Raw genomic sequence first — 23,016 nt, 5'->3', positions numbered from 1 at the left:
ACTCGCATGTGCTGGTTGCTGAACTCTGGTTTGTCTTTGGATTGCAACATCAAACATGAAAGCTTGATAGTGTCTTTTGCATATAGCTCTTCAACACAGCTGTCTTGAGTGCTTGCTCACAAACTTTTTTTTTAAAGCCAGTTTGTCATGTGCCCAAAGCTATCTCAGCACGCATGTGACCGAACTGGTTTTTGATCTGAAATGCATAAAAGGTCACTTTCCCAAACTTTATCTTCTGGACCTCAAGTTTTGTCATTAGTCATTTTTCTACTGTGATTTCGCTTAACGGAAAAAGGATCTGTGCAGTGTGCTCTTCAGGCTCTCCAGGCGACTTCACTTTTGCATTACCCTGCTCTGGTTTTGTTTTCAAAGTATTCTAATGTGGAGTAGGGGAGATGAACAGTATTTGGACACTACTTTTTGGGTAATACTGGGTATTTTGCGTTACAATGCTGTATGGTTCCTCTACCTCTGACATCTTCAGAGCCTTGTCTAGGCAAATACCAGCTGTATTTTGTATCGGCAAAACTGAGCTTAAGCATTGAAGCAGGTCTTAAAATACCCTCTTTGTGCTGATGATCACATCATCTCTGTGGCTCCTACCTTATGACTCTGTTGTTGCTTTTTGAGGAAAATTATGCATGCTTCACAAGATACCAGGAGCACAGCAACAATCAAATTTCCTCTGTCGCGGCCTTTTGGGGATATTGTAGGCCATTGCTGTTCTGCTACTTAAGTAGATTTAGAGCCTCAGATATCAGTTACTCTTTGGATAATGGATTGTATGAATTTAACATATAAGCATGCTCGTCTCCTTTTCCTGTCCTCCTTAAAGGTCACTGTACAGGAGGGAAAGTTGAGTCATGGGCTATAAACACTTGTAGATCTGCTATCCGATCTAATTCTTGTTAGCTTATTGCTAGGTGCTGTGGCAGGTGGACTTTGTCAGGTTGACCCGTGGCGGTGCTACTGACCCTAGCGACCTGCTTCGTTCCTCTGCAGAAGGTCCCTTCCCTGTAGTGGGATGGCAGAAGTCAGCGTGGGTTGTCTCCTCACCTGCTGCCCTTCCTCGCTGAGCAAAGAGGGTTGTCTGGAAATGGAGCCGCTCCACGTGGAGCATACGGCTTGTTTCTGTGGAAAACTTACTTTAAAAAAAAAACAAAACAAACAAACAAAAAACAAAACCAAACCACCCAACAAAAAAACTCAAAAAAACAACTTGCCCGTGTCATGTGGCGATCATCCGCGGGATTTGGAGAACTCTGACAAGATGCAAGATGCCCTGGCTCGTAGAAATAGCAGTGGTTGTTTGAATAATTCGGAGAAGTAACGTAAAATAGTGAAACATTCCTGAATATTGCAGTTATTTTGCCCAGTATCAAAACTGTAGGCAGGAGACTGGTGATATTAGAAACATCGAATACTCTTAAGACTGGGAGGGAAGTAATGGATGGGGTCTATTTTTCAGTTCCTGAGCACCTATCATGCTGTGCTGGGGATGAAGCACGTAGTGTGGGGGTAGCTTTATGGGTGTTGTGTATTTTGGGTTTGGTTTTTGGTTTTGTGCATTTTTTTTGTTGCTGATTTGTTTTAATCCTAATTTAGATTCCATATTTAAAGCCTCTTATCAAATGACCTCATACTTTCTCATTAGGAAGAATTAGGGCAGAGGGCCACCTTATGACATATTTGAAATTGTAGTGATGAAGTTTACTTGTAGAAAATCTAGGGAAAAAAAAAAAGTAGTGATAGAAGTCCGGGGGTGGGGGGTAAGTTGTGATTATGGTTTTTATGCTTTCATATCTTTCTGATGAGTGAGAGCCTTATTCTTTCTGGGTAAAACAGGTCTCACTTGGATGGATCAAATGTGAGATTTCTAAATGTGTCACTTCTAAAAACAATTTCTGCAGAAATTATGTTTGGAGGCTCCTTGTGATTTGAAGAGTACAAATAATGTAATGCTTTTCAGATGTAATAAATGAAAATGAGTTGGAGAAACAAACACATGGTTACCTTTTAGCCTGCATAAATAGCCTTACTAATTAAGGTAGGGGCAGATATCCCTATGATTTTCTCTCTTGATTTAATCACTAGACTATATAAACAAATGTGTAAATATAAACATATTCATAAACTGACTTTTCTGAATTCTGACTCCCCATACACCCACTAATGGTGTGTTCCAGCACTGTATTCTTGTATCTGTTATTTACAAGTGAGTCGCTTAAGATAGGTAGAAATAACTGGTAATTACTAAAATGAGATCACAGAGGAGAAGAAAAAGGTATAATATCTTCTGTATACTTTTATTAGCTCTCTTTGGTTACCTTGTGTGTGCTATTTAGTCTTTGCAGATTGCTCATGTGTAATGTGTGCATAAAACATTTTCTTCTGGAATTGCCTAAGTGGTTTATGTTGAGTAGTTCGGTGACCATGGTACAAGCAAGAGGCTTGTGTCCTGTTGGGTTTGACTAGCACTGAATATTTTGATACTTTTTGTGGTCTGTGGGCATTACTTCCTCTCAGTTTACAAGTACTGTTTGCCACTCCTTGGGACTACGTGCACGAGTAATATAAGTCTGATCTAATCTCAGCTACATTTTTGGAGTTATTTGAGGACCTCAGTTTAAGGTGGATGTCTCTTATTTAAATATTTTTGTATTAGAGGCTCTAAATATACTGGAAAGCATTTTTATTAAAAAAAAGTCCTTTTGTGCCTACATGATAATACCCACTAACATGCGTGGCCCCCTTCCCCCCCCTCTATGTATGAGATAAATGTGTTAATTTATATTTGAATATATTCCATGGCAATGATTTGCAGGCATCATCTGTAGGCATACTGGTGGAGCAAACTGATCAGAAGCAAAGCTGTGAAGAGAAATTTGGCCTGCCTTAAGAGTACATAGAGGAGAAGACACCTGAGCTGTCCTGGTCTGAAGGCAGAACCCAGTGTTTTTCTCTGTGCCCTCTGAATGTAAAGGAGAGTGTGGATGGATAAGCTGGAGAATGAGTGAGTTAGGTCTAGCAGTTGGCATTCTCTAGAGATGTTTAGAAAAAAAAATCTTTAAGTTCTGGGAAAGCCTCCTAATATGGTAGACGTAAGAATGCGACAGATGTTAAGACTTACTAGGCCTAAGTACTTGGGACTTGGAGGACATTGATACTTGTGTTGCTGGAGCTACCACTTGTTGGAGAGTTAAGGTTATTGATGTGATTTGGCACCTTAACTTCTATGTGACTGCTTGATTCTCCATCTCTGTGGGTGAGGGGGGAAAGTCTTCATGAAATAAGTGTTAGCTAGCAATGTGCAAATGGTGGGATTTTTGAATAATCCATTTGGGCTAGCTTGAGTATCCTTTAATTTTACAATTTGTTACACACTTGAGAGGAAAGAGCAATGATGTGGAGGGGAAGGTGCTGTGTGAAGCACGCTTTAGCAACAGGACCGTATGCAAGGCTTCTGGAGCACCCAGAGACTGTCTTACGAGGAAGAAGAGGAGCCGGCAGGAGCACCGTGTGGCTATGAACCCCGTCAGTGCCCTTCTGAACATGGGGTTTGCTCTGACTCCTGAGACTACAGACTGCTAGAGACCAGTGGGAGAACGTGCTGCTCTGTGCATCCGAGGCTGCTGCTGGGAGAAAGTTGTTTAACTCTGATGTATGGTAAAAGGTAAAAAATTGGATGTTCTAGCTTGTTGTGTGTGTTACCATCATCGCATAGGACGTGCAGAGTCTATTCTGTACACACACAAGCCACACACCCCCTTTTTTGTACTTTTTTATATGATCATTGCATTAATAGCTTTAAAGCTTGTTTTTGTGAAATACTTTATAAATATGTATTGTGGTGGAACTGCTCTGAGCCTGGTAGCCAGTCTAGGGCATGAACTCTCACAAGTGGAAAACCAGCAAAATACGATGTGTAACCAAAAATATGTAGTAGTTCTAGGCAGCAAAATGAAGGAAGAAATCCATGCCTTACCTCCCAGCTCTGGGGAGGGGCTTTAAACATCCATCAAAGGCTGCTTGACTTTTGGTCCGCAGATATTGCTTATTGGTTAGCTGATGTAAAATAGCTGGTTAAATTCCTCCCCCCCCCCACCCTCTTTTAATCACTATTACAGTTTGGTGGGTTTTTTTTCTTTTTTTTCCCCAGCCATTTGCAAGTGGAATGCAAAGAGCTGGCTTAGTCTAAAGCAACTTACTTCTTCCTTAAATAGTTCACACTGTCACCACTGGTTGTCTGAAGTCTTTCTTTCCTTTCAAAAGATGTGTATTGTATACAGGCTTTCAGGTGTAAGACCCTTCTAAATAAAAGTATATTATAAACAGATTTTCATTAAAATTGTTGCATTTGTGAGCTGTATCAGGCATAGCTAAAGCTACAGAAGTTGAATTATATCTAGTAAAGAGAAAACTGCCCCAAGGTTTAGTTACGTATTTATACTATAGTCTGTGTCTAGTAAAGAGAAAACTGCCCCAAGGTTTAGTTACGTATTTATACTATAGTCTGTGGTGGGTTTATTCTCTTGCAGAGATACTGTCAGACCTAAGCCTGGGCTGGCTACCTGTCGAATGAAGGCAGGTATGCTTATGTATTCTATTTTCTGTAAAGTTTGGGAAACAGTGCTGTTTTTTTCTTCTTCTTTTAAGCTTTGCAGCATTTAATTAGATGGCTTTACGTCACCTACTGTGACAAAGTAGATATAATAGCGAGCATGCTGTAGGAAGTTACGGGTCTTGGTCTGTAAGTGCTGTGCCCTGTTCCTGTATACAAGGGTGACTCTTTCCCCGTTCTGTTTTTTCTGCTCTTAGTGGAAAAGGGTGGGATGCAAACCCATGGCAGGCTGACTTCCATGTCCTTGCTGCTTCCAGTAGTGGAACAGACAGGCTTAACAGGGATATCTGGGCAGAGAGAGGGGAAAAAGTATCCAGGTTCGAGTTTAAAAATTAATCTAGGAAGGACATTCTAAAAATAGGTAGAGCATGTGACCATATACTTGTGAGAAAGAGAATGTAAAAGATTTTGGTCCTAAAAGAGGCTTTTTAAAGGGATAGCTCTATGCATCTCTTTCAACATGCTAAATTGCAGGCTGTGATGCTTAAAAATATTCCTGTTATGAGGGAAACTTGTCTTGGTTTGCTTTCACTGCTTCCTGCTCTTGTAAGCTTCAATACCGAGTGTGAGAGAACATCAGACTAAAGTGGAACACACCCAAATTTAGGGGAAATAGCCCTGCTACCTGCGGAAAGTGAGCTCTTTTTTAGAGGTAAAGGCTGAGTTTGTGACCAAACAGTTAACACTTTTTTTTTTTTAATATGCTAACTAACATTTATTTCAATTGTTCCTTTTAATAGCTATATTGCAGTAAATGTGCCTTTTCGAAGGAGGACAGTCAGTCCCTTAACCATACCATGCACTGATTGCAGGGGGAGCTCAGCATGAAAATTGGTGAAACTGTAGGGTCTCCTGTGAGTTGGTGGTTTGGTTATTGTAGTTTCCTTTTGTTGGAAGGAGTAGATTATATCCAAGGAAAAAGTTATTTTTCCCTCTCCAAGTCTAACTGTGGTTTTTGTTTCATATGCTAATGATTGTTTTGTAATAACAGGAGCACAGAAATTGTAGCTGCAGATGGCACTCCATTGTGTTTTGGAGTGTAAAACCACATGCCCCCACTAAAACAGAGTGAGAATGGGACTGTTAAAATTTTACAGGTGTGGGACTAAAAGATGGGGGCTTAAGTTGGCCTGAGCATCCAGAAGAGAGGTCTGTGGCAAGGGTATATCCCATCCCAGAGCCCCGCAGGCTTATGCCAGCGTTCCTGGGTGGATATTGAGTCTAGCACTGACAAAACACCTGGCTCTAGTTACATGGAGGTGTTATTTAACAACAGAATACAATAGAATATAAGGAAAGATGGTGCCATAAAACTAGCAAGAAGGGCAACATCTTCCTAGCAGTGCACTGTATTAGATCAGCCTGTGGATTAGTCGGGGACAAAACGAAGACCAGGTAAGACAACAGGTAACCCTCTCACCAGACTTAGTCTTCATTCAGAAACAAATAGAGTAAATATCTTTATTTTGGTTTTATCATTTTCTCTCCTCTTGCTAGACTTGGAGATTAGAAGGCAACAGGAACCTGACCTGTGCTTTAGTTTAAGGAACTGAAGTACTTCACTCACTTGACCTCTTAATACAGAGGCAAATGCTCCCTTACCTGTGTATGTTGGCCGATGAAGTTGGGATTCAAAGTTGTTGTCAATGAGGGTTGTCTAACCTCTGCTAATCAATTTTAGTTTTAAACAGTGTCAAATAATGTAAGATTTTGCTTGCACAGAAGGGTGACAGTGTGTACGTGAGGGAAAGCTTGGGAATATTCACTTAATTAGATATGGAAATAAAAGAGAGTAGCAAGAGTGAATCCTTATCTATAAAGACCAAGTACACAGATTGATATTACAGCTTGGTTTCACTGAGCAGGGAAGTCCTACCCCTGGCCCATCAGTCCTGCCACTTCACTGATACAGGCATAGACAGTGGTATTACCCTGTTGGGAGCAGTTTAAGGAGGTGCAATTATTTGTCCTATTAAATATATAAATGTGTCTGCTGTCTTCATTACCTGAGCCAGCTTACTGCAGAATCAGGAAAGAGAGTGCTGTTACTGATCGAAAGCTTGGGGGGAGGATGCGATATCTAGGGAAAGGTTTGTGCAAGGGCATGAGCAGAAGCAAAATGGGGGACTGGAAGTGATGATTCTTTTTTAAAAATTTTGTTTTATCATTGCCTCCCCTCCACCCCTCGAGGCTAACCTGAGTCTATGGGCAGATGATCAAGAACAGCAGCAAGAGATGGATAAACAAAACACGAGTTATGTATGCTAGGTGATTCTCTGAACAAGAAGAGAATTTCCTTCCGAGAGACTGTATCAGTGTTGGAAGCTTTCTGGTTTTCTTTCCCTCTTTATTTTGTCCTCCTTTTCCAATTTCATTTATTTATTTTTAGCACTTCTCTGAAGTGAAGAAAAAACATAATCAGGTATTTAAGTAGAGGATGTTTTTGAGTCAGGTTTATGAGATATTCTACTCTAGTTTTGCTAAAGGAAGTTTTATTAAATCAGAAGTCTGACTCATACCTGTTGCATTCTTTCATCGTAAAATGCAGTTCTGTAGTGTGGTTAATAAGTGACTATTCTACCCTAGTATTGTGTGAAGAGGCACGTATTACCACAGTAATTTCTGAATGCGTTGGATAATCTAAACTAATCTAAACAAACAAAAAAACCCAAACAAAAAACCAAACAAAAACCAAATTGAATTTATGAAGACCACTCATTTCCTGTAATAACAGGCCTTAAATTATTTACAAGTTTGCCTACAGGATAAAAAAGTGGAACAAACTTATGAAATTGCCATTCCAACAAACAAGCCGTTCTGTCATCCAAAAGTACGCTGCAGGCAGAAATAGTAGGTATATGTGAAAATGTTAGTGTAATTTGGATAAGAAGGCATCAATCACAAGAAGCAGATCTAGTTTCATAAATTCAGGTTCATGATACATTTCTGACTCAGGAACATGAAAACATTCTTAGCTAATAGCCAAACTGAATTAACAGTAAGTAGACAAAATGGAAATAGTTCAAAGCTCTTTAGTTTACCACTTTATAGGTTTTGTGTTTGTTTTTTTTTTTTTTTTAAAAAAAACCAAAACAAAACCCCAAAAACAAAAAAACCAAAAAAACCAAACAAAAACCCCACACCAAAACCCCCTCCTTTTTTCTAATATTAAAGTGTATAAATTTATTTACTAGCTTTGAAAACATATGCTGTTTTAACTAAAGTAATGTTCTTAGGGAGGTATGGCAAAAGCAAGCAGTGTCTGTTTTTTCAAGTAATAAAATGTTCTATGTAGGAGTTAATTCCATATTTTTAAATTTGTCTAGAAATGCTGATAGCACATTTCATAGAAAAGTGCTTTGAAAGACTATAGCATCTCTGCTGCTGAAAAAGCAAACATTTTGTTTTTTAACCCCCTAACATATTATTAACAACTCATTGTAACACTCCTCCTGACTCAAAATGAGATAAATATCCCTTAAATGCTCTCCTGTTTTTTGTGTGTGTATGGTGTAGAAGCATGGCTTACAGCAGTAGGAGGGAGAAGGGGTAGGGGGCTCTAGGATTAGATTGCGCTAAACTAATATATTTGCGAGCAGAAATGGGTGCCTCCAAAGAGGTGTATCGCAGAGGGAGACGTGGAGTTGTGCGTGCTGCGGTCCGGGTACCGCATTGCGTGTTCAGTGCAAATGCCCTGAATTGGAGAAGCCCTTTCCGCCTTTCTTCTTTTTAGCCTTTTTAAGGGGCCCTGGGTACTCCTAGTGCTTGGGTTCTCTGCTTGGTGCAGAAAGGCGATTCCAGGCTGTGCAAAAGCCGAATTAAACCTTGGCCTGTTCCCCTGTAGATTGCTGGGATGTAGCTGGCTGCCACGTGTAATGGGATTGAGCAGAGGGCACTGAGATCTGCAGTTCTGGGGGTGTTTTTCCTTTAACACAGAAGTTGGACTGGCTGGTTGGTATTCTTGGTTCCTGTCATCAATCTTTAATCTGTGCAGCTGTCGTCTGCACTAGGAATTTGTGTACGTAATACCTGTTCAATATGCAGTGTTGCAGAGCTTTGCTCTGAAGACTACAGGAGACTTATCCTTGTAAGAATGAAAGAGCAGAACAGGCATGATTGGATATTTCCGAATCAAAAAAAAAAGCCTCTTGAAAAGTATTAATAGGTTATCAGCATTTTATTGACTGCAAATGTGGGTATGGAATCATGGAGTATCTTGAGTTGGAAGGGACCTATAAGGCTCATTGAGTCCAATTCCCTGCTCCTCGCAGGACTACCTAACACCAAACCATATGGCTAGGAGTGTCTTCCAGATGCTCCTCAAACTCTGACAGGCTTGGTGCCGTGACCGCTTCCCTGGGGAGCCTGTTCCAGTGACCGACCACCCTCTCAGTGAAGAACCTTCTCCTAATGTCCCAATGGGTAAGGGCGGGATCTGCTCTACTTCGTAATCACTGGGAGATTGACCAGGCTTTCTCCCAGTAACACAGGCAGACTGTGGTGGTTCCTGTTGGCTTTCGTTGAGAAATGTTGTGTACTTCTTATGACAAGTACTTTTAGGGTTAATTTTGACTGATGTATTTGAACATTTTATGCCATACCTGGGCCAGGAACAGTATGCACCGTATCGAACAGGGAAAAAAAAATATATTTTAAGGTATTCTGTTTTAGGTTGGGTTTTTTGTTATGTTTGTTTGTTTTTAAATGGCACTGGCTAGATTTTTAGAAAGTGATCCTTGACACAATTTCGCATTTGGCCCAAAATTGTTTGTAAGTTATTCAGAAAATTTGGACAAAGTGTCAGGTATCTTTACTGGTTAAAGAGCTTTTATTTGGGGAGGGGAGAAGTCTTTTTATGTTGTCATTGGACTGAGCTGTCAATAGCCCACAGTACTGCACATGTGGTAATTGCCAAATAGTTGGCTTGACTGATAAATTACTTCTTCCAAATATTGTTCCTGCTTTGAAAAGTATATTTTGACACCTGTATTCTTAAACTTTTGAATAAAATAATACAAATATTGTTGGACTTGCTGTAGACTTTTGGTTTTCCAGCTGTGTTTGGTTCTATATGTAGCTATCAGGTTGTATGCTAAATATTAGCTCATGGTCTGTCACTTGAGCTATTGTATTACAGCACTGTGAAGAAGTTTTCTAACAATACAAATGGGCATTTAACCCATATGGGGTTTGCAAGGAACTTCAAAAACTACGGTCAGACTCTAAGACAGTTATCTATAATAAAATTATTTTTTCTGGCACATCAACACTTTAAAAGCATCAAGATTCAGCAGTGCTTAAATGCAAAGGAAAATATTGATTACAATTTGGAAACCTGCTATGAGTTATGGAGTACAACTATATCTTTTCATCTTTTACTCTTTAAAAATTAATCTGTTCCTTTTATCTCTGTTGTATAAAAGGCTGTGTTGTTCAAGCTGTGTGGATAAGTAAGATGAGCCCCTGATTGTTTTCTATTCCAGCTGTAGCTTTGGAAAATATATTAATTGTAAGGGCTTGTGGAGGTACCTCTTCTTTGCATGAACTCATTACGTACCTTAAAATTTTCTTCATCTACTGTAAGTAATATTTTGGAAATAATTGGAAGAGTATGTGGAACGAGATACCCTTCAACATGAGCAGTGGTTCCAGAATCTGACCTTCTTGGCATTGGCCGTGATGACAACTCTGGGATTGAAAATGTGGATTTGAATTCTCTCTCTCTTGTTTGTATTAGTAAGGTGCATTCTGAAAATTACTACTGTTCCTAATCAATAATCTTCCCTTACAAAAAAATAAGATACTGGGGATCTCAGATGAATTTTTTTTTTTAATCAGATGAATGTTTCAGGTTTTTAAATCCTTTATTCTGGTCTTTGCCTCATCAACAGTGATAGCTTTGACTGCTTTGTTACTGTGTGGTATATGTCTGTCCATCCCCTGTCTCCCCCAAAAAACTAGTGTATGTTTCTTTGTGAGTCTCCTTGCAGTGCTGATCAGTCTTGCTACTGCTTTCTCTTTTTCCACATTCTTCCTCAGCACTGTTACCTACTTGGCCTTCAAAACAAGTCACCCGCAGTCTTTTTTTATTTCATTCAATAGTCCAACAGAATTGCATTTTCTGTTTAAAAAACAGAAAAGCAGAAAAAAGCAATCCTTTTCTTTGGGAGTGTTTTGGTTTGGGTTTGTTGTTTTTTTTTTTTTTTTTTTTTTTTTTTAAATTCTGTTTTCAGCCAACACTCTTGCGCACGGTGTTCTGAAGCACTCTGACTTCTCCGGATAACTGAGAGTCACCCGGTCTTGTGCTCTTGTCAATAAAAAGGTGACTTCCTTTTCCAGGTCATCTTTCCTTTCCAACTGGGCATTGCACACGCTTTGCCTTCAGAGTATGTGGAGATAAAAGTAGCAGCGAACAGAGGTAAAGCACTAAAGGCAGGTAGTACTAGTTTACTAGAAGCTAGAGCGTTTCATCTGTCCTTCTGTACAAGCATCTTGTAATTTGCTGTTTTTCTGAGCATTTACAGCCAGCAGTCTCCCAGCCTTCTGCATCAGGACACAGAAAAGTGTACGTGAGGGGCTTCCATGTCGCGGGGCAGTCGTGGACTTTGCGACCCGTACGCGAGGCTCCAGGCTAGCCCCTTCTCGGGCTGCGCTTGGCCGCTGCTGCGAAGCTTCAGTTTGAGACGTAGGCAGCTGCCTGTCTGCAGAGAGGGCATGGGTGGCAAGAACATGCTCGGGCAGTTCTTCAACAGCTGCGTTGGCTTCCTTTTGGCTTCTGGGTGCAGTTCAAGGTTTTGGCCTTGGTTGCTTTTAAGCCTAACGTGACTTGAGCTCCGGCTGAGAGGCTGCCTGCTTTTTTGATCCAACATAGCAATTAATGTCAACCGGGATACTTGACCTAGATCATCCTAGTTTTTAATGTCAAGTAGCCATTGGCAGGAAGTTCTTCGAGAAGGACTTCTGACTGTGGAATGTGCTCCCAACCTGGCCTGGTGTAGTCAGCTTGCTGAGCGGGCTCGGCGCCAGACCTATCTTATTTCTTTGCCTGTGGAGGTGAGGAATTGTTCAGTGCTTCTCCTGTTCTCCTTTGCCCCTGAAGAAAGGCAGGTTAATGTGGGTTTATAATCACTACACTAAGATTTTCCACTTGAGCCATGTGGGAAGACAAGTGAAATATATTTTAAAGAAAAAAATAGCATACGTGCCTTTATACATAAAAGGGCTTTTTTCCTGAGAGAATTTAATTGAACGTTTTGCATGAAATGAAAGCAAAAGACGTTTCTTCACACAGACCGGTTTGAAAGTATGGCAAGTTAAATTTAGATAAGTGCTGTTTTCTTTCAGCTTTGTGGAAGACTCTACAGTTCACTGCCAGGCACAGAAAGCTTCCTTCCTGCTGGGAAAGGAGATTTGTCAAACCATTAAAACCATCGCCAAGTTCTTTAAGCTGAAAGTACCCTCCCCAAGCCTCACAGCTGAATAGACTGTAATAGGGCTGCTTTACCCCACAAGAAGGAGCTTGATGCTTATTTCCTGGCCCCGCCATTTCCAATGCAGTTGGCCAGTTCAGTGAAGAAAAATGTTGAGGAGCAAAAGTAGCTTTGGGAAGGAGGGGTTTTGTCTGGAGTGCTGCGTGACACCTGCACACCAAAGCTGGAGTGAACTGTGGGAATATAAATACAGTCATAACTTTGGCCTGGAAAAACTCTGTTCTTACACCTACTGAGAGATATCCGAATGTTTATCGGCAAATGCCCGACAGCCAACCAAGACGACTATGGTTATAGAAGGATACAAGGGAGGAATAGGGGAGATAAATTTCATGTAAAGCCCTAAGCTTTAGTTCAGGGAGCCGGGGCCAATTTCTAACAGTACAGCTAGGTCCTGCCTCGTCTTGCGCCGGTGAGAGACTGCCTGGTCCTGCGGGCTGAGAGAGGTCAGCTTGCATGTCTGCTTTGGACAGGACAGAAAAAGTCTAACCACCTCCCTTTCCTGAAGACGTTTTAACCCTTTTCCAGTCAGTCTGGCTTCTGGAGAGCTTTGGGAACACTGTTTAGGAGAAGAAAGGAGAGGAATTAGAGAGACTGGAAGTAAGGAAGAAAGTTACTTGTTTCTGGAAAAGCTTAGAAAATAAAACAGAAGTAGAATTGGAGATCTTGAGAATATTCATAATTTTAGTTCTTGACTATCCAGTAAAAATGAGAACTCTATAAGGAAAAATAAGAGGTAAGAGATGATAAACCTGATCAGGTGGCTTGATTCGAAGTCAACTGAAGATTCACTAGTTTCAGCAGATTTTGGATAATACTTTTTTAAAGTATAGGACAAAGGAAAAAAAAGGCTTAAGAAATGGAAAACATAAAGAAATAAACTAGAGGGAAATATATAGGTCACACCTAAGGGGAAAGATCTTTTGGTAAGTCTTTTTTGAAGACTGGTAAGGAAGAGAGGAAGTTTCTATGCTAATGGGAGGAGTTACTACCCGGAGTGAGGCAATTCTTGCGACATCTGAGGGGGAAGGTACTGAAGGAATAAGTGCAAGCTGCTGAATATGTTGAAATAAACATGCTAATTGGTGTCACGTAACTAAAAGCAGTTATGTGCGGGACTGGTGTTACCCACGAGCAGGCATCCACCGTATTGAGTGGGAAATTCTGAGAGCTTAACTAAATACTGAGATCAGTATTTAGTTACTGGTTCTTAAATGGAGGGGATTAAGATGGTGCTAGGACCTAGTGCATGGGATTTATCTCACCTGTGTTACAGATGGCTACCTCTTGAGTGGAAGGTGGGGGGAAGACCCTATATATATTCAGCCAAAAGAAACAGGAACCCTGGAGAACTCTTACCAGGCAGGGGACAAATAGGCACTTTTAGGGTGTGACTCATTTGACCTCCTTGAGACCTGTGCTATAGTAGTTCAGTAGAGTTCAGTAGAAGAGCCTAGTTCTTCCCATGGGCTGTAAAGGGAGACTAACATGACCTGTTCAGATACACCTACACTGTAAACATCTTTATTTGGTCAAGTGAATTCTGGCTTGGCATCCACATCTAAGAATGGAAAGACAAGGGTGCTCTGTTATTATGGCTTGTGGTTAAGTGTCAGATGCCCTCCATCCTAGCTGAGTAAAGACTCAACACCTTTGCAAAATGGAAGCTGGCATTCCAGGGCCTCCAGAGATCTGCCCAGGTAGGGCTAATGATTTGTGCTGAAGCGTTGCAAGGGTATCACCTCTCTGCCATGTCTTCACACACACACGCCCCCCCCCCAGGAAGCATATCAGGAGTAGCAGAAGCAAACCCATTGCAACTCCTTGCTCCTCTTGTGTCGGCGTACATGGACACCAGTGGTGGATTGAGCTACAAGGCTGGGTCCTGCAGCATCACTGGCAAGAAGCAAGTGCATGTATGGTTCACCCAGCTCTGGAGCAGGAAGCACCTTCAAAGAGCTGGAAGTAGTAGCCCGTTGAATTGCCCCCATCTAGCAGTGACTGATTTACAGGTGAGCGTTGGTAGACGTGACAAGTGGTCAGTCGGTGAGCTCCGCGGGGACGCTACTGCTGGAGAGCAGGGTGTACGTTCTGGTGACAGGCTTGGTGCTTACCTGTATATCACCTAGCACATGTTTAGTGGGCCGTGAAAAGTAAATGATTTACTGAAGCTGGTTCCTGGGTGAAATTGGAGTGTTGCGCTGTATCGTTAAATAGGGCCACATAAAACACAAGAACTCATGTTTTGTTATTACTAGAAGTCAGTAGTTTTAATCTTTTGTTTGGACTATAAGTAATATGCAGATGTTACCATTCTCTCACTTGTTTCTATCATATCCATATAAATCTGCTTTTATTACTTCAGGGCTTTGAGATTTTTGTTTCTGCTGCAGAACTCCTAAATAAATAAACACATGTAGTTTTATTTTACTTGCAAACTCCACTTAATTTTTCCTCTCAGTTTTTCCCATGGTTTATTTGGAATACCAGCATATTATATGGTGGCTGCAGTATTATTTCTCTGGGTATGCACTATAATGGATGTCTCTGGAACTGATTTTTTTAAAAACAAAAACAAAAAAGCTTTAATATTCTGTTGTTGTGAAACGTGTTCAAGTGAAATTTTTCAGGAAATTTTTGATAGGGCAGTTAATAAAAAATCCTGTTGTGATTTGATTTGAAGTTGTATTAAAATCCAAGGCACTGGACTAATCCTTTTTTAAGAAAAGGAGGGGTGTCAACTTTAGTGTTATGACTATTATGAATGATTTTATTAAAGTACGTTTTAAAAGGTAGCCTTGTTGAGAGTGTCTTTATTGCAAAAAAACCATAAACAGATCATTCTCATTATTACACCTATTTTCTTAAAGTGTTCATTGTCTCTGTGCAGGCTCATTTTATAATGTATGCATCTGGTAATGAAAATAATAATTACATTCTTTCACAATGAAACTGTGACTGGGGGGAGGGCGGGGGTGGAGAAAGCTGAAATAATACTAGCAGCTGGATTCATACCCGGTAAAGCTAGCTAATTGACTGGTAAGGCTGATTCTTCACCCAATGTATTTTAAAGCCTAAAGTTATATTTTAAAGTGGTGGTTCTCTTTTTCTCATTGGCACTCCATATTTGGAAACACCACTTTTTTTCCCTCTTATTCTTCCCTTAATTTTTTTCCCCTTTCCTGCCACTCCCCCCCATGTTGTCTCCTCATCCTCATGTATGTGTTCTGACCTTCAGCCGCTGAGGAATTGCTCTTGTACTGGGGCTGTGAGTGACCTAGGCACTGACTTGGAAGTGTTTGAAGAAGATGCTACCGAGGAGGCTGACGAGGTCTGAGAGAAGGTGGCTCTGTTGGTCCAAAAAGTGCACAGGGTGATGAGACATGCTGTATGAGCAAACCCTAATAAAGTCTCTCAATCCTGGGAAATACAAGGATGTAATCTAGAGCTGAGTAGCAAACCCAAACTGATGTGGATTAAGATACAGCTATTTGGGTGAGTGCGTGCGTGCTGATTGAAATGTAGGAAATAATGCTACGGTTGTGTTGCAGCATGGCTGACTAAAAGTATTTGGATTAAATCTGATTTACTTTTTTAGTTCTTAATCTCCCTGCTTTTCATTTTGCTTATTGTATTTGGGTTTTTTGGATGATGTGCTTTCTTCATGGTTTTTCCTGTGTGTGGTTTGTTTTTTTTTTTTTTTCCTGAATCCTTGCCTTTTCTTTTAAATGTTTCCTTTTTTTTGGTCTCCATTTATACTACTTGGCCCAACAGTATCTCGAAGCACTGTTTACTTTCCTGTATATCCTCTGTATCTCTTTCAAGGCATATTCAAACAGGTCTACTTTTGAGTTAGGTCTTGAACATAAGAGGAGCAGCATCAAATGTTTTGAGAGCTTAGGACAACCTTCTGACAGTGCCCGAGCTCAGCATGGCCCTGGAGGTCTGTATTCAGGTCGTCTTGCAGGCACAGATTAAAGCTGAAATAGTCTCACAGCCTTGGACTGCGTAATGATTCCCCTTGTGTAACCGAGGGGAGGAAAATGGAGGTGGGAAAGACGTCAGACCTGGCTGGGTATGCAGGCGTCAGCTCAGGGCAGCTGTAGTATGAGGGAGCATCCTTTTCAGGATGCCTTTCAGTCATATCTGAGGCCCGGGGTGGCCTGAGCCCATATAAAATGTGGGTTTTGGGAAGGCTGGTTTGAGCCATGTGTGAGTGCTGCACCTTTGGTATGGTGTCAGTTTTTCGTTTTTGAGATTAATCATTGTAATATTTTAATAAAATGGATGTACAACCTACTTTTTTTAATAAAAGGCAAATGGTGTACGATATTAAAGACCTAAAAGATGCACTAAAATGATGGCATGTAATATTAAGACTCACCTTGCATGAACAAAAAGCAAAGTGACTGTTTTTGAAGCTGCTGCTCTATTGTTAACTTGGAAATGAATTTTGGTCTTTCTTGAATTCATTTAAACTTTCAGCTTCGGTCACTGCCTGTAGTTTATTCCACGACCCTTAGCATTAAATAATTCTGCAGGACCTATCTATTTACTTGTATTTTCAATCAGCTGCTTTATGTAACTTTCAAAACCTCTAAGTCATCTCGGAATATTTTCTTTCCTTATGAGAAATCAACCTGGATCCTTTAACCTCTTCATTACAAATGCCTGAGGTCATGTATCACCTTTTTTTTTTTTCTTTTGTTGACATCTGTATCCTTCTTTAGATCAAAAATAAGAACCAACAATTTTTCTGTTGTTTGCCTGCAACAGCTCTATCCTTCAGATTTTTTTAGTGCTGATTATTTAAGATATACTCCCTCTCTTATCTTCTCCCAGAGTAAGTTTTTTCCAGAAGCTTATTAAAAAAAGAAAATTTGGTGATGAAAAGCCAAGTTTGGCATGGTAAAATTTGAGTTTCACTGGAGGATTTGCAACTACGTATGCCCGCTGCAAAAGCTTTGTTATGTGAGACAGAACCTGATGGAAAACTGTAACACTGCAGTTTGGTTTCTGCTTTTCTCTTTGGCCGTTACAAAACCAGAGAGTAACCCAGGTGCTCAGCTGTGCTGGTGGCTGCTCTGGAGGGGTGGACCAGCAGAGACCAGGTCTGGCCTCTTACCTGCCAGCCGCTGTGGGAAGCAGCTTCATCGTCTGGCGTAGCTTCCCTCTCCAGGGAACAACTCCTTCTCCTCTCAGAGGAGCAGCTTGTTCAGCCTCTTATGCTCCCTGGCTCTGTCACGGGCATCACGCAGGAGAAACAGGAGCATTCTGGCCAAAGAGCATCCCTGATAGAAATAACTAAAAAACTGCTGCATCTTTCTCCATATAAAGCCATCATATATACATCAAGCTATGCACTGCCAAGAACTCTTTTTTTCTGAAATGAGTCCTATTTTGAGAGTGTGCAGTAGAAGACTGTCTATTCAATATTTTTGTTTACATCCACAGAACTAGAGTTACGGTGTGTTACATCTGAGTAAAGGGGAAAAATCTTTTACGGGGACATTATCAAGTTCAGCAGGTTGTAAGCCTTACTTGTTAGAACTTTTTACTTGTTTTAAAAAGAGTGTGGAAATGTTTTGTCCAATGTACTTTTTTTTGACAACAAATTAGGGGGAGACGACAGGAACAGAGAACAAGGTAGGAGAGAGTAAATGCCCTGTGCAGCTGATAGAGGAAAAGAGCTCACCCACTTCTACCACATAGCAGTAGACCCAGAAACCAGAGTTCGAATCCATGTCCAGGTTTGTACTGTGCTTTTAGTGAACCCATACAGACTACTACTTAGAAACTGATACCCTAAGTATTCTGATGGAGAAGTTCAACTGTGTAAGTACAGAAGAAAACTAGTCAGAGGTTTTGGCCCTTTCCTGCCATTTTTCTTGTGGGAGTTGGTAGTGTGGTGTATATAATGCATGTAACACGTAATCAGTGTTTCTCTGTTGGTGAATGACACTGTGTGACATTTATTTGTCATGTTAGTGATCGTAAGAAGGTATGACTTTAGAAGTTACTTACATTTAAAGTGAAACAGAAAATTAATAAAGCAGACAACTGAGAAGTGGAAAGTTGTTTTCTTCATGGGTGGATTAAAGAATTTTCTACATGTTCTTTACCATTATGAGAGACTAGTAAATCCTGTTTCCATGTGGGTTGGTAAATTTTTATGAGTAATTGGTCAAGTTAATTTAAGTATACTCCCCCCACACACACACACCCCACCCCACTGATACTCAGGTTTCTAGAATGAATTACATCCTTGCAGGACACCTGATAGAGTTCATCCTCAAAAAAACATATTGGGAAGGGGTTGTTTTATTTTTTTTTTAATAAGAGAATACAGTCCAGTAGCTTTGTTCCATGAACAGATAGCAATGAGCCTTCATTGTTCTTGAAATGATACTTTTTCTCATTTGCATTCCTTGATTTCACTGTCTGCCTAAGGAATGGGAAGATCTTCATGTTTCTGATGATGGTCGGTTGGTGTCTGTGAGATTTTTTTTTTTTTCCTTCCCCTCATCAATTATGGTCATTAATCTGCTCTTGAATTTATGGTCTCAATTTTGCAAGTTTTGTGTTTGTCCCATTGTCTGTCATGTGTCATCCATCCGTCCGTCTGTTGTGTCGTTAGTGTGTTGTGTCCGTGTTCCCCCCGTGCCCCTGATTAACTAGTGTGATTAGGTTTCTTCTGCTCAGGTTCAGTCACTGTTCTCTTTGGTGCTTACTGATCCGTATGCTTGTTGTGAGGTTCAGTGAAATAGAGAGGCCGACTGCATAGGCAAAATAATTTTTCTGTATTTTTGATTTTGAAACCTCCTGCTGATAAACGGAAAAACTGTGGCTAGAAGCTTACCTGATTGTTGTTAGAAATTTTAGCCCTTACATTTCAGAAAACCTTGTTAATAAGGCAAAAACTACCTTAGTGCTGTTACTTGTATCTGATGATAAAGAAACATCTGCTTGAAGAGCTTACAGTGACCCAGTTTAAATAGTCTGAACTGTGCTAAAATCAATTCTACAGTATCAGGGTGGTTTGTTCCCCCCCCATTTTGAAAGAATCAAAGATAAATGTCTTGCACATTAAGGAGATGAGCTATAATAAAACATATATGGATAATATGGCAGCAGTCCAAGAACATTAGTATGCATGCCCCAATCGAGTTGTGGTGGCAGCTAGCAGTCTTTCTCAGCTTACAGTTAAATGTTACTCAGTGAGCATGGAGAGCCTTCCTCAGTGACCTGTACCTGCTTTGAAAGGAACAAACTCACCACAATTTAAGGCATTTGTTGCCTGGATTGGTGTGAAACCTCTTGATTTGGAGAACTAGTGCCCAGCCTCTCTAGGGAGCAAAATTTGTTACAGAGTGTCTGGACCACAGATGACACTGTCTGTAGCCGTGTGGATAACTGCATTAAGATGGAGCATGTATGTGTTCTAACAGAAATGTATGGGTAATACACAGTCATGCTGACACAGGACTGGTCATGCTAACAGATGTGCCTGATACCGTATGTGGATTTTGCTCTGCATGACAGTTAGGTGAACACCATCGCTACTGCATGATAATCTATGCCTGGTTTTTTGATAGAGGGGAGGCTACATGTTCTTATGAAACACAGCGGTGGGAAATCAGATGTGAGAGTAATTCCTCTAGCCCTTGCCTGCTTCCTTCCCATATCTAATTAGCCATTGGGGAGGACAGCAAGGAGTGGGCAGCTGGCCAGATAAATTGTTACGGTGGATTGGATCTGGCCAGCAAGCTGCAGTTTGGGCATTCTGGTTTGGATTACAACAAAAAAAAAAAAGGAGGTTTTATGTGAATTTCTGACCCAGCTTGCCTTGAAAGACACGTACATTAGATGTTGATGGTTGTTACATTTAAAGAACAGGTTCTTTTTCTGTTCTTAAGTAGAAGACTTCTGGAATATCTTAGTAGTTTCTTTTCCATGATTATCTATTTATTCCCTTTGCTTAGGGCAGGAGTAATCTTTACTGCTTCTCTGCATTATTACATGCTTCTTGCAAGTGTTCAGGCTTTTACTTTATTATCCTTTGGAGACTCTTTCACAGAGAAATGAACCTTGATGTCAGGTGGTAGTGAGCATGAATATTCCAGAGCCAGATTGCTCCTGCTGTGGAAAACCTCATACATAAGAAGAGAATTAAGGGAAGGAAATTTTCCATGAGGTTCTTCCCACAGACATTTCTCATCTGATCTTTATATTCCGATGGTGGATGTGACAGATCAGAGGAGAAGGCTACTTCATGAGCATGGAAGGTCCTTTGGGTAATGTTGGGATCCACGACGCAGAGCCGTCTGTATAGGTGAACTCTATGTACAGTTGTTTGATTTGTTAGTCATCTTATGCTTTTGGGCGATACTATAATGTTAATTTTGCTCTTGTGAGCAAATAAATTGGATCCTTTTATTTTTTTAATAGTCAATACTTTGTTGATCGGTGATGCTTTTTTTGATGCTTGTTAATATTAACACACAAAAACATTGCAAGGAGGAAAGGTTTGGGGTACTGTGTCGGTTTTCTCCCTAATATGGCTGATCCATTAACCACTGAAAGTTGAAACAACCTGTATGATGGCATCTGATATTTATGTATACAACTATTTTATAAAGGATGTAAGTTATATTTAGAGTAGTAACCAAAACATTCCACCTCCTTTATCTTTTTGAAATTAGTACTCAGTTTGCTTTTTCCCAATATTGCATGTTCTGCTTATCCATGGTTTCTCAATAGTAGTTTACTTGTACAGCAGGAAAGATGAAATAATAGAATAATGTTGTTTTTCATTATTATGGACTTTATGTACATTTCTAATAGCTCACACCATTTTTTGTGATGTTAATTAAAGTTTGGAAAGCTGATAAAATTAATTTTAAGTTGCTTTTTGGTTTTGAGGAAAATAATTGTTCTTACAGCATTTTAATTTAGCAAATCTGTGGTTTTTTGTAGATTCATGCTTCTTGAAGAATGTTTTATGTCTGTGTTTGGCACACAAGGGATATTGTTAGTCATCCATAAATGAAAATAATTGAAAAGTGACAAAGGTCTTGTAAATGTTTTGAAATCTTTGGGTGCATTTTAAAAAATTTGTGAAAGCTTCATATTTCTGATTCTTTAAATCAATCAGCCTGGTGGTGGTGGTGGGTGGGGACAGTTGTACTACTGGCAAAATATTAAGAATTAGACAAGCTTGAATGGACCATTTTACACTTTGAGAAACTGGAGTTATGTTTTGTGGTGTATACTAAATACCAACTTAATGTGTCTTCTGAAAAAGCAGAACAATTTTAGTGTGCTCCATATTTTCCTAAGCCAGTAGTTTGGCAAGATCTGCTGTAGTTTAAAAAATTGTTATGAGTGTGGAGCTGTTGTGCGTTCATTTTATTGAGGCAATGTGTTTGGTTTGAGGGTTTATGTTTACTACAAGACAAATGAGAGGCTTTGTTTCTAAAAGGGTCTCTCTAGTGTTTCTCAGAAAGGGAAGAGAATGGTTCAGGATAATTGCCTAAGAAGTTTCTTTCCTTTCCCTTTTTATTATTTTTTATTATTATCATTTATTTAAAAACATTACTGATTCTGACGACTTGGTCCATACCTAAGTTTATGGCACTGGCTTTGACTAGGAACAGGATAAATCTCACTTGCTCCTACTAAAGTTTCTGTTGACTTTAATGTGAGATTTAATACCACTTCTGAGTTATATGGTAGGAAATACTCAGAGGTCTAAAACTTACAAAGGTACTACAGAGTCAAAACATTTGAATTTCTAAGGTTAAAAAAAAAAAGGGGGGGAGCCTAATATGTTGCAAATGTAGATGTATGCAGTAAAGTGGGAATTGCTGGTTTGAGTATAAGGCAAAGCACCTGCAATCCGAAATTAAGAATGTTGTAAGGTGAAATAAAATAGTAAGAGAGTATGTGTGGTAGATGTATTTCTGACACTCTTGCTAGCTGGAGAAGAGAAGAGGTTTGAGTCGCTTGTATGACCTAGGAATTAGTATCGTGAAGATAAAACAAAGCATGTTTGCGAGAAGGAAATGCAGTTGGTAACTGAGTATCCAAGTATACTCGATAACCAGAAATTACTGCTGACTACTGTTGGCTTCAGCCATTTTGTTGGACACATGGCAACAATATTACAGTGTGATCCTTGCTGGAACTGCACAAGTGTAATTAATTCTTCTGTTTGGCTCATCTGGTTGTCAGCTTCTTACTCTTTTCTCAGAATGGCCTGGGGTACCAGGATAAAGTATGCATGTCTAATGTAGATGCACACACGTGGAAATAAAGTGCATGTATACAAAAGATGGTTGCCTGCCAGGCACTTCCAGTTTTTCACTTTTCATAACTAGCTGTATTTTCTGTTATCATTGTGCTGCTTCTTGCTCTGTAATGATATCTGAGATTTCCAAAGACAATAGAAGAGTATTTAAACAACAGTACTTGAAGGTGACTATTGGTAATATGTTTCAGTGATGATACATACACCGATGTATTTGTTTAAAAAAAAAAAAAAAACCAAAAACAAAACACAATGTGTTTGTTGTTTTTTTTTTCCCCAGGCTTGTGATATTTCTTTAGCAATCAGGTGCTGACAAAATATTAATAATTGTTAATCCAGCACAATCAAAAGTAATATAAGCACTTACTTTTCCTCCCTCAATGCCACATCCTTAATTATAAGAAGGAAGAAGTGATACAGAAGCCTAAGGAGGTTGGTTGGAGTGATGAAAGAAGAGGACTGGGGAACAGAGAATCTTCTTTAACTTTATAAAACATAATATAAACAAACTTGTGGATATTTTTTTTTTATATTGCAAATTATTGTTAAATGTAGGTAGCTCCCCACCCCACCCCCCTTTTATGTGCAAATGTGAA

General features: G+C 39.9%; 1 protein-coding gene across 10 annotated transcripts in view; it reads left to right on the top strand.

The window, feature by feature from the left end:
- NRIP1 (nuclear receptor interacting protein 1) overlaps positions 1 to 23,016 on the top strand; it is a 188,634-nt gene that overhangs the window by 15,304 nt on the left and 150,314 nt on the right. The window contains exon 3 of one of the 10 annotated variants that reach the window (XR_012777804.1): positions 2,825 to 4,424. The exons of the other annotated variants lie outside the window; for them this stretch is intronic. The gene's annotated coding sequence lies outside the window, so the exon portion shown is untranslated. Of the gene's footprint in view, positions 1 to 2,824; positions 4,425 to 23,016 lie in introns of those variants that run through there. 10 annotated transcript variants of the gene reach the window in all.

The sequence above is a fragment of the Mycteria americana genome, chromosome 1 (assembly GCF_035582795.1).
Source record: "Mycteria americana isolate JAX WOST 10 ecotype Jacksonville Zoo and Gardens chromosome 1, USCA_MyAme_1.0, whole genome shotgun sequence".
Taxonomy (NCBI): Eukaryota; Metazoa; Chordata; class Aves; order Ciconiiformes; family Ciconiidae; genus Mycteria; species Mycteria americana.
The sequence above is the reverse complement of the archived record's forward strand: the minus strand, read 5'-3'. Positions and strand labels throughout refer to the sequence as shown.